Source organism: Anabrus simplex, chromosome 5, assembly GCF_040414725.1.
Source record: "Anabrus simplex isolate iqAnaSimp1 chromosome 5, ASM4041472v1, whole genome shotgun sequence".
In the NCBI taxonomy this organism is placed as follows: Eukaryota; Metazoa; Arthropoda; class Insecta; order Orthoptera; family Tettigoniidae; genus Anabrus; species Anabrus simplex.
In genome coordinates this window covers 304,544,065-304,556,708 of record NC_090269.1, presented here as the reverse complement: position 1 = coordinate 304,556,708, position 12,644 = coordinate 304,544,065, and the positions used below count along the sequence as shown (strand labels likewise).

Here is a 12,644-nt window from a genome sequence, read left to right as displayed (position 1 = left end):
TAAGCAGGTCTTTTGATTTGACGCCCGTAAACGACCTGCGCGTTGTGATGGGGATGAAATAATGATAAAGACGACACATAAGCCCAACCCCCGTTCCAGCGGAATTAACACATTTAGGTTAAATCTCCCGGGTATCCTGTGCCCAAAGGTCAGCACGCTAACTATTTAGTCTTGGAGCCGGACTGTAAGTGACAGTTCAATATTAGTACGACAATGTGAATGCGGAATGAATCTGAAAGGGGAGGCGGGCCTCTTAGACTGTGACGTCGTCTCTCAGGCCGGGAGATTTGTTACGGTGAAGGAGATGTGCGGAGAAGGTGAGGGGGTGGGCGGCCGTGGCTATACTACGAACTGTCCCGGCATTCGCCTTAGTGCAGGAGAATGGAAAACCACGAACAACCATTCTCAGGACAGCCAATGGGTGGGTCCAGGCGTGAAGTCTGGCACTGTGCCCCAGACCCGTCTCCCGAATGCAGAGGCGTAGAGCCACGGTAGAGCCGTGGCCAACTTTCCTCTGCTCGGTTGGCCGGTCAGAGTACAGAGCATATGGGACAACAACCCACTCCGCATGTACCGACCGACTGTTCTGATAAAATGTTTAAATCATAAAACGTTCCCCGATATGAGTGCACTCCTAATATGAAGTTTGGTAGAGATCTATCCAGGCATTCCGCCGTGATGATGGAACAAACAGACAAACAGACACGAAAAATAAGAACCACTGATACGGTCTTGAGTTGACCTAAAACGGATAAATATCTGAAAAAATGGCAAAACAAACGAAATTACAGACAGCGGATCCCCTACAACTTTATTTATATAAATATAATTCTGAAGCCTGTCAACAGATATCGTTGTTTGATTTGGATTGCCACCTGGGAAATTGGAATGAACTCCCTTCAGTGGAGAATTGTAATGGCTAGGGGTTGTCACTCCCTGATTTATTTGTTCAATTCTTGAGTTGCCCCTACTGAAATTACACATTTAAATCAACCAAGCATAGTCCAGCTCGCCATTATAAATAAGGCAGGTTTTGGCCTCTCAGGGACTATCTTGAATGGTGCATCGACGCGTGAGGGTCTCCCTCACTTAAAGCAGCGGGCGAGCTGGAGCTGCATCTATGGTAGGCGGCTTTCTCCATCGTGATCATGTGAACTTACTTACTTGCGTGTGGCGACGGGGAGATGCCAGCGTTCCCCTCTAGCATATAACGATTAGGGTTGTGCCGTGTCTACTGAATTTTAAGGTAGAGTCATAAGGAAGCACGGGTGTGGACCCACGTTTCTTTTAATCATTTTTGATTTCTTGTGACTTTTCTCTTCTCGCATGTTCGACTTTAAAATATTTCCCTTCTTAGTCATAACGTAGTATCGCTTATCCACTGTGCCACGGGGCCTTCTGCACCATTAGGTTTTATTGTGATCATGTCATGGGATTGCCTGAGTGGGATCAGCATCCCCCTATTATTGTGTTTGGCCTATTATTCATTGAACATTTATTTAATTTACTCTAAGCCTTGTAGTATGAGCTTCTGCTCCTATTTATACGGGATCCTTCTGATCCGAGTTTAGATTTTGTTGCTTCCCTGTGGAATAAGGGCAGGGAGCGTCAAGTGTGTAACATTTTGTAAGGTTTGAAGGTTTCTTTTCCCCTTTGGGAGTAAATAATGTACGTGCCTTAAATTTAATGTCAGACCAATTAAGTCTTGACCACTGAGAGAGTTCAATCTCTCTAGGGAACATTGATTTGAAGGAACCTATTTGAAAAGACTCAAACATCTTTGAATGCAAGAGAGTATATTTTGTGAAGACTCATAGGTCTTAGTTAAACTCTGTACCCAGTATTGAGTATTCGGGAGATAGTGGGTTCGAACCCTACTGTCGGCAGCCCCGAAGATGGTTTTCCGTTTTTTTCCCGTTCCTGGGGCTTACTATAATTTAAGGCCACAGCCGATTACTGCCCACTCTTAGCCCTTTTCTGTCCCACCATCACCATAAGACCTATCTGTGTCGGTGCGACGTACAGCAACTTGTAAAAAAAAAAAGGCAATTCGGTACATTCGGGAAGGTATTCTTCCTACTTAAAAGCTCTTTGAGCTCTTGTTATTGCTATTTACCCCTTTTATCTGTTGTTGTTTGTCATTTGTTAATTAATTGACGATAAAAGGTAAACGAAAGAGAAATAAGAAAAGATTAGTAAATACACTCAAAATTTAAACTTTCTTTTGTGGTCGTTATTCATCCAGGACCTTGGGCTGTACCACTTTTGTTTCATCTCCTATCCTTGTTGTAACAAATTAATATTAAGCGCATTTTTCTTTGCTATTTGTTTTACGCCGCACGAACATAGACATGTCTTATGGCGAGAATGGGATAGGAAGGAGCTAGAATTAGGAAGGAAGGGAATTACCTTAATTAACCCACCATTACTCGCTATTGAGCGCACCTTTATGTTTAAAGGCCATTATATTTTCATAAGAAGATGGAGTTATATTTAATGCATCAATTTGAGATACTTATTTAAGAACTCGAGCGAGTGAGTGGCCGTGCGTGTTAACGCGATACGGCTATGGCGCTAAGTTCTGCATTCGGGAGACGAGTGGTTTGGAAACCCAACGCACCGAGCTCGATAGCTGCAGTCGCTTAAGTGCGGCCAGTATCCAGTATTCGGGAGATAGTTGGTTCGAACCCCACTGTCGGCAGCCCTGAAAATGGTTTTCCGTGGTTTCCCATTTTCACATCAGGCAAATGCTGGGGCTGTACCTTAATTAAGGCCACGACCACTTCCTTCCCACTCCTAACCCTTCCTGTCCCATCGTCGCCATAAGACCTATCTGTGTCGGTGCGACGTGAAGCAAAAAAAAAAAAAGAAAGAAAGAAAGAAAGAAACCCAACGCCTGTTGTTCTCAGAATGGTTTTCTATGGTTTCCCGTTTACACTTCGAGGCGAATGCCGGGACAGTTCCTACTCATAGGCCACAGCTGATTCCTTCCGTCTCGTTACCCAATTCCATTCACCGTCATTCATTTATCTTCATTAGCTTCTCAACCGATATTTGCAACAGGAAGGGCAACCGGCCGTAAAACATGGGATATAAATTTATCTCACCTCATCCCCGTCCCCGTATCAATAAACGAGACAAGGGGGCAGACAAACTTTTTACGAACACGAATGCTTGAATTTAAACACATTTGAGTCAGGAGAAGTAGCCTATGCTCAGTATGAAATAAATAAAGTGAATATATCACCCGGCATAACAGGAAACAAACATTTTACGCAACTTCTGTTCCTTTCAGTATCTTTCCTGGAACACTGTTTCCGGGTTCGAACATTTGTAGCTGGAGTATGGAGGCCCCACTTGGTAATTCCAACCTTTCCTAAAACGAATGGAACTCAGACTTCAATCAGCAAAAGTGCCTCTTCTTCCTCAGAAGTTGCAGACGCTCTGTTTCAGAGTTAGGATCGTCCTTTCTGTTTCATTACCATCATTTTCGGTGTTCAAGCTCACTTCCTCCAACGTTTCAACCATCCACGAAATTATCTGATCACTGCATGCCATTATAACTTGTGTACATTCACTAACAACAGTCACAATATAAAAAATTCACATTAAACACAAGCATAAGACAAAGCTTGACGTATAGCACTGCGCGAAATTGAGTAGCTCTGTTACTCGCTACTGAGCGCACCGCTCACCAAACATGCACTGACCGGGCGAGTTGGCCGTGCGGTTAGGGGCGCGCAGCTGTGAGCTCGCATCCGGGAGATAGTGGGTTTGAACCCCACTGTCGGCAGCCCTGAAGATGATTTTCCGTGGTTTCCCATTTTCACACCTTAATTAAGGCCACGGCCGCTTCCTTCCCATTCCTAGGCCTTTGCTGTCCCATCGTCGCCATAAGACCTACCTGTGTCTGCGTGACGTAAAGCAAATAGCAAAAAAAAAAAAAAAAAAAAAATACAGCATGCACTGTCGCACCCAATAATGGATTAAGGGCCTTCGTTTTCAAATATAATGGAAATAACTGACACCTCCCCTTCTTAACAATTTGTTCCAAAGGTATATGGAGTTTCAAAAGTAGAGAGGTGTTCTAATATTCCAACAATAAGCAATATGCTGCGGTGGCGAGCAGTTGGCTCCCAATAGCGGGGTTCGAATCGTCTTTCTCCCCATTGGAAACTGACGGCTACGTGGCTGCAACTGCGTGAATAATACGTAAACAAACCAAACCCCAAGGCACTTACCAGCCTTAAAAGGGCCTTGGCCTGACCAGCGACCGCTGCTCAGCCCGAAGGCCTGCAGATTACGAGGGGCCGTCTGGTCAGCACGACGCATCCTCTCGGCCGTTCTTCTGGGCTTTCGAGACCGGGCCCGCTATCTCACCGACAGATAGCTCCTCAATTCTAATCACGTAGTTTAAGTGGACCTCGAACCAGCCTTCAGGTCGAGAGAAACATCTCTGACCTGGCCAGGAATCGAACCCGGGACCTCCGGGCGAGAGGCAGGCACGCTACCCCTACACCACGGGGGAATAGTACGTAACAGTAATATAAAATAAATTTTGCGAGGCTAATCTTAACTGAGCAGAACTTTTCATATACTGTATTTGAACTGTTTCATATATTTGCAGGTCATTCACAACAAACGATGGACCAGTTTTAACAACTGAACCGATGTTCCTCGTTCATGTTCTTGGAATATTATTTTCTGAGAGCAGAAGCTGCATTCATTCACTAATTTGTCATCTTCATACAGATTCTTCCTCGTCTGCGCTGTTGAGCAATTCTACGTCACGAGGGAAAGATGACTTCCTGCATTTCATTGTTATGATATTTTACTTACTGACTTCTCCATCCTTGCCTATCTTCGAGAGAGTTACTTCCTTTCTAACTGGCTACAAATGAGTGTGAACGATGTTCACCTATATAGGAACATTAGGACAAAGACTAGGTAGACACTTTATAGAGAATCTTCCACCTGGGTGACAGTCTTAAATGTACATCAACGATGATTTTATTTATTTATTTATTTATTTATTTATTTATTTATTTATTTATTTATTTATTTATTTATTTATTTATTTATTTATTTATTTATTTATCAATAATGATGGACGGTTGGGTCGATGATATACCTACGATGATTTCTTTCAATGAGTTCAGTTGCCGTTAACTTCATGGATGAACATGCTAGAATCTTTCAAGCTCTTGGCCAAGATGAAACGAATACTATTTTGCTTAACATCGCACCGACACAGATGTGTCTTATGGCGACGATGGGATAGGAAAGGTCTAGGAAGTGGAAGGAAGCGGCCGTGGCCTTAATTAAGGTACAGCCCCAGTATTTGCCTGGTGTGAAAATGGGAAACCACGGAAAACCATCTTCAGGGCTGCCGACAGTGGGGCTCGAACCCACTATCTCCCGATTACTGGATACTGGCATGAAACGAATGCTGTGGTGTCTAAACTTAATTAGAGCTTCATGGTGTGTGCGGTATCCTGGAACGTGGGATAGGGTTTCGTAGTCGTTGCGACAGTGTCGATAACACTCTCAGATGGGACGGGCAACCGTTCCTCAGACGGCAGCAAAGAAAACGACATGCGTTTGATCTCATGTTCACTCGCTTGCACAGCAAGGGGTGATTTATGACGTTAGTGGGCTTTAAAACGGAATTTCTCATTCCCCAACAGAAATCCTCACAGGTCTGTTGCCAATGCTTCTCTTCCTTCCTTTTAACATCTGCGATTACCGCACGGATTATGCACGAAACAAAATATTGTGCGATATTAGTTTGTGCTTTGGTTAATGATCGGGTTTTCATATTTTGACTTAAGAATAAATTAAATGCTATAATGTTTAAATAATCGACGCATAATATGACAACTGTGCTCTTGACAACGCTCACTTTCTCTTTAAACCAGATGCGCCGCTTATACCCTCGTTAACCCCAGGGCGGGCCACGTTTAAGGATCGGAAGCTGCCGCCTGCGGATACGTTCGCCATCCCAACTTCACAAGCTATAAATTAAAGAATTGGTTGCAGGACACGTATAATTTCAATGTTTAAAATGCACTAGTGGTTTGAAGGACGACCTAAACAGTGAGTGAAATATCGGTTTTACATTCATACGTACACAAACCCCCATAAAAATTGACGGGCAAAGAAATGTTTAATTTTATACGTTCTCGAAACGCGAGGATGTTCGCAAACTGGACAGCCGGTGGCCGAAGATACTCGGAATCCTACCAAACGCGTTATGTGATCATCCTATTTCAAAGTAGAACATTTTGAAAGAAAGCCATCTTCTGCGATGGCCAGTTTTTGTGCGGTTCAGTGTACAAAATGTACTCTACTCCCAGCAATAACTGTTATAAGAAAAAAAGTTAAATAACCTTTGCAACTTTTCGATAAAGATAATGTATTGTTTGTTATGATAGAAGCCAATATTTTCAATGTCGGATTGGTTAGTATAGCCTTAAAGTGTTTCTCAATCTGCCGAAACACAATCACTTATGAAATCTCTATAACGTACCTGTAAAAGGAACCGTTAATAATATAATTACATATTTCGTTCATTAAGATATTCTGTTATACTACACAATCACTTTTAAAACATGGATAAGTACATTATGTACGAATTTGTTTGCGTTTCATAAATTTACCAATGAGTTATGAATGGCCGATAGTGGGAAAATCAAATAACGAATTATGTGTTCAACACACTAATTAATTCAGAAATGTTTTCTGAACTTATGTTCAGCCCGGCTAGTGTACGTCTGCTGCTTTCAATCACTCCACCTAGACTACAAGAAGGAATTTCGTGTTCCGATCTACAGAAAAACTTTGAGGTTATACAGCGTGGATCACCTAAAATGCACCCCAAATATTTCTGAAACGAAAGGTGCTATTAACATGATGTTTTTAAAGAAATGAAGTATAACCAAGAGCTCAAAGTTTTAGCCCATACACAGACTTTAATTATTATTATGTCGTGTATTATTTTAGGAAGTTACATTTTTCAAATGGAACAATGCCTTTCGACATTAACAAAGTACGCCTACAGTAAATTAGAATGGCAGTAGTGTGTTTTTCAGATCTCTAGTACTACGGTAGTTTACGAGTATCGTAGTTTGAAAAGTGTAGAAAGAGGCATATATCGCAGTTTAGATACAATACACATTTAAAGAGATGTCGACACCTTAATAAGATCATTTGTTCGCTAAAAATACTTGCCTTCATTTAAAAATATTTCATATTCATCCTTCTTGCCTTGCTACAGTTTTAAAAAATAAGATAATTGGTATCTTTGTTTAGTTTATTGTACTTTGTTTAGCGTATTTAATAAGTTTTATTTGCATGGGTATGTTGTAACTGGGGTTTGTTCGTGTTGTATACCACATGATGTAAATAAATAAATAAATAAATAAATAAATAAATAAATAAATAAATAAATAAATAAATAAATAAATAAATAAATAAATAAACAGACATCCCCCAAATCCCACGGCACTTAACGCCCTTGAAAGGGCTCTGGCTTGCCCAGCGTCCGCTGCTCAGCCCGAAGGCCTGCAGATTACGAGGGGCCATGTGGTCAGCACGACGCATCCTCTCGGCCGTTTTTCTGGGCTTTCGAGACCGGGGCTGCCATCTCACCGTCATATAGCTCCTCAGTTATAATCACGTCGGCCGAGTGGACCTCGAACCAACCCTCAGATCGAGAGAAAAATCCCTGACCTGGCTGGGAATCGAACTCGGGGCCTCCGGGCGAGAGGCAGGCACGCTACCCTTACACCACGGGGGCCGGCAAACTGACATCACGCTAGAATAAAACAGCAAAGCTGCGTTGCGAAATCGAATCAGCTGATTTGTTAGCTTTTAGTTCCGTTTCCGTACGCTGATCCACTACACGAACATATTTTAAGCTACATATTGTTTCATTTAAATAATTGTCAATCATGTAGCTATTCCTTGCCTGGTGCAACCTTTGTAAGGCAGACCCCTCCAGCGAGATGGGTGAGAGCTACCTTGTATGGAAAACTGGCGTTATTGTGGTGGAGGACAGTGTTGTAGATAGATAATTGACAGGAACAAGAGTCAATTGAAGCAAGTAGAACACTTCAAATACCCAGGTGTGGAGATCGATCAGACGGAAGAATGTGAACGAGAATTCCGTGGAAGTGTTAAGACTGTTTGGTCATTTTTCCGTGTTGAACCGTGTTGTTATTTTATGAACATTATGTACAGGTTACCGACGTTTCAAAGACATTTGCAATAGTCATCATCAAGGGCACTAATGTAGCTCTACCTACCCGTCTCCGCCTCCCTAGGCAGCTGAAATCAATTACGAAGGTAGTCACTAAGCCTTGCCTTAAATGAAATCTCCTGAGACAACCCCCGCACTCCCCGGGGCATCTTTATATGAGGCAAGATTTATAAGACGGTAATCCATCCAGTGATACTACATGAGGCGGAGATATGAACTATGAAGAAGAAGAAAGAGAGGAATTGTTGGATTAGACGGAGGTGAGAATACTAGAGTGGGCAACGGGAATCTTTGAAGGAAAGGAGAAGAAACGATATCAGAATGACGGCGGAAGTGGAGAAAATAATAGAGATTCTGAGACTGTAGAGACTGAAGTGGTACGGCCATGTAAATGCGGTCTGTGGTGAATGCTTCACTTAAGAGAACATAGTCTGAAGAATTCCAGGGTACCAGATCTAGAGGAAGGCAAATGACCAACTGATGAGACTTTCTGCAGAATTACACGTTGGTTAAAAGACTGACACAACAGACAGGACAAGGTGGAAGAGAATGGTCATGGCACTCCACCACAAATAATGGATAATGCGGGTTAATAAGAATAAGAATAAGAATAAGAATAAGAATAAGAATAAGAATAAGAATAAGAATAAGAATAAGAATAAGAATAAGAATAAGAATAAGAATAAGAATAAGAATAAGAATAAGAATAAGAATAAGAATAAGAATGTGTTGTGTGAGTTGTTTGAGTGCTATACGAGTTGCAGAGATGGCGGGGGGTCATCACAAACACTTAGTCCCCGAGCCAAGGGAATTAATTATTTAAGATTAAAACCCCTCGATTCGGCCAGGAAACAAATCCGGGCCCCGAGGATCAAAGGCCAGGATGTCGACCACACAGCCATGGAGCTGGACTCAGTTCTAACTAGATATACAGTAATACTACATAACCAATGAAGTTGTTTATGTCTATTATCTTCCTCTTCTTTTTCCTAGACATCTGTGATCAGCACTTGTATGGATTCAGCCAGATGTACTTCCTGACGTAAAACCTATGTGAACATTATTAGTGTAGGAGTTAGTAAATGTTTTAATAAGCTTAAATGTAAATTTTTAAGGTAGAATTTTGAATTTATTTAGAGTTTAAGATTAGTATACGAAGCTTTGAAAATTGGATTATAAACTAGGATTAGATACCCTATTATTCCAATTGTAAATATTGTTACTTGAGTAGTAATAGTATTCACTATTACGTGTTTCTGTGGTGGTTACTAGTGTGATATATTGTGCGCAAAATGATGTGTATTAAGACTATCATCATCACAAACACCCAGCCACCGAGCCAGAAAATCTAACGTGGTTAAACATTTTCTACCTCGTCAGGAACCGAACTCCGGGCCCTGTGAACCGAAGGCCACTACACTGACCATTCAACCAAAGACACGAACGTAATCAATAAATACACTAGTAGATAAATAATAATCTACAGCACACGTAGATACAACCATAATATAGATAGAAGTACTCACCATACCGACATATTGGCGAACTGAATACCCGATCACGTTTTCAGAATGACAATATTCACTCACTGTTTGAAACTCATGCAGCTCGTAACAATCTCAAACACAATTTATTCACTACCGCACGGTAACTAGCAGGTATCGTCATATTAAATATTGCCGAGCACTGAGTATGAACGAATGCAGTCCAAGCAAGGAACACGCAGTTAAATCTTGACTCCTTCGTGAAAGAACGATCAGGGTCACACTGGAACCACGAATAGCACTAGGAGTTCAAAACTATTGAAACAAAAGAACCAACCAAATCCTACGCAAGAGCTATTTCCATCCCGAAGGATAACTATGTCGACATCCATCTGTAGAAATTTTGTAGGTCTGGTGGTCAGTAATTCGTCAACACTTACAATCATCTACATGCAGCAGCTGATATTTGATAGTTATTAGATGGTATGTAATAAATGTGTATTTTATTTGTTTATAAAGAAGTACTTACAAAATTACTAGTGACAATCACTATTGACTTTATTTTTAAAATATCAGTAAATTTAACCATGGGATTCATTAATTTGTGGGTATGAAGAAAGCCTCCATCACCAACGCAATATACACTGACTGACAGTGACAATGCAACACCAAGGAGGAGTGGTTCGAAAGGGATGAAAGTTGGGGAAAAAACAGAGACGGCACGGATGAATAATTGATGTTTATTTCAAACCGATATGCAGGTTACACAATGCGCACGGCATCGACTCAGTAGGATGTAGGACCACCGCGAGCGGCGATGCACGCAGAAACACGTCGAGGTACAGAGTCAATAAGAGTGCGGATGGTGTCCTGAGGGATGGTTCTCCATTCTCTGTCAACCATTTGCCACAGTTGGTCGTCCGTACGAGGCTGGGGCAGAGTTTGCAAACGGCGTCCAATGAGATCCCACACGTGTTCGATTGGTGAGAGATCCGGAGAGTACGCTGGCCACGGAGGCATCTGTACACCTCGTGTAGCCTGTTGGGAGATGCGAGCAGTGTGTGGGCGGGCATTATCCTGCTGAAACAGAGCATTGGGCAGCCCCTGAAGGTACGGAAGTGCCACCGGCCGCAGCACATGCTGCACGTAGCGGTGGGCATTTAACGTGCCTTGAATACGCACTAGAGGTGACGTGGAATCATACGCAATAGCGCCCCAAACCATGATGCCGCGTTGTCTAGCGGTAGGGCGCTCCACAGTTACTGCCGGATTTGACCTTTTTCCACGCCGACGCCACACTCGTCTGCGGTGACTATCACTGACAGAACAGAAGCGTGACTCATCGGAGAACACGACGTTCCGCCATTCCCTCATCCAAGTCGCTCTAGCCCGGCACCATGCCAGGCGTGCACGTCTATGCTGTGGAGTCAATGGTAGTCTTCTGAGCGGACGCCGGGAGTGCAGGCCTCCTTCAAGCAATCGACGGGAAATTGTTCTGGTCGATATTGGAACAGCCAGGGTGTCTTGCACATGCTGAAGAATGGCGGTTGACGTGGCGTGCGGGGCTGCCACCGCTTGGCGGCGGATGCGCCGATCCTCGCGTGCTGACGTCACTCGGGCTGCACCTGGACCCCTCGCACGTGCCACATGTCCCTGCGCCAACCATCTTCGCCACAGGCGCTGCACCGTGGACACATCCCTATGGGTATCGGCTGCGATTTGACGAAGCGACCAACCTGCCCTTCTCAGCCCGATCACCATACCCCTCGTAAAGTCGTCTGTCTGCTGGAAATGCCTCCGTTGACGGCGGCCTGGCATTCTTAGCTATACACGTGTCCTGTGGCACACGACAACACGTTCTACAATGACTGTCGGCTGAGAAATCACGGTACGAAGTGGGCCATTTGCCAACGCCGTGTCCCATTTATCGTTCGCTACGTGCGCAGCACAGCGGCACATTTCACATCATGAGCATACCTCAGTGACGTCAGTCTACCCTGCAATTGGCATAAAGTTCTGACCACTCCTTCTTGGTGTTGCATTTGCTCTGTCAGTCAGTGTAAATAAAAGTATTTCTGTTGTTAACATTATATTCCAGTACGCAAAGGACATGTTAACTTCAAGAGTCATTAGTTTCGAAAAAAAGAACACTGTAATGAATAACATGACTTCTTTCAGTATATTACTGTTTTTTGCAATTGTCTTTACGTTGTACCAACACAGAAGGCCTTATGGAGACGGTGGGATAGGAAAGGGCTAGAAGTGGGAAGGACGCGGCCGTGGCCTTAATTAAGGTACAGCCCCCCAGCAGTTTCCTTGTGCGAAAATGGGAAACCACGCAAAACCATCTACAGGGCTGGCGACAGTGGCGTACGAACCTACTATCTCCCAAATGCAAGCTCACAGCTGGGCGCCCCTAACTGCACGGTCAACTCGCTCGGTTTACTGTATTTTAAACGGTGTTCACACTTGTACTATTGATTGAGCATATTCTAAGGCTGTATGACGTAAACAAATTGTTAACATACAAACTTTAACATTTTGGTCATCCGGTTTTTGTAATTTTTTCCAGGGGAAAATGATCGGTGTCCACTATGCAATGTAATACTTAACTCATTTGTAACAATATTTATTCCGAAAGCAGAAACATAAATTAAGTTTTTCATCGAAACATCATATTTTCAAAACATAAAGTTTTTCATCGAAACATATCATATTTTCAAATCATAAATTCCGTGGTTTTAAATTCTGTTCTCTGTGAATCTTCGAAATTTGATCTCCTAAAATGTTTGATTTAAGTGCCTAACTTTTCTTCCCCCGTACCCTTATAGTTTGATGCGTAAGCTCTCTCTATACTGAACAAATCAGTCAATAAAGAAGTTATAGTTGTCATTGTAGAC

The 12,644-nt window shown here is 42.8% G+C and overlaps 1 protein-coding gene across 1 annotated transcript in view; it reads right to left on the bottom strand.

Moving 5' to 3' along the window:
* Window positions 1-9,835, bottom strand: part of LOC136874019 (proton-coupled amino acid transporter-like protein CG1139) — a 239,912-nt gene extending 230,077 nt beyond the window's left edge. Inside the window, exon 1 of the mRNA XM_067147485.2 lies at window positions 9,787-9,835. The gene's annotated coding sequence lies outside the window, so the exon portion shown is untranslated. The remainder of the gene's footprint in view (window positions 1-9,786) is intronic.
* Window positions 9,836-12,644: the final 2,809 nt, after the last annotated feature.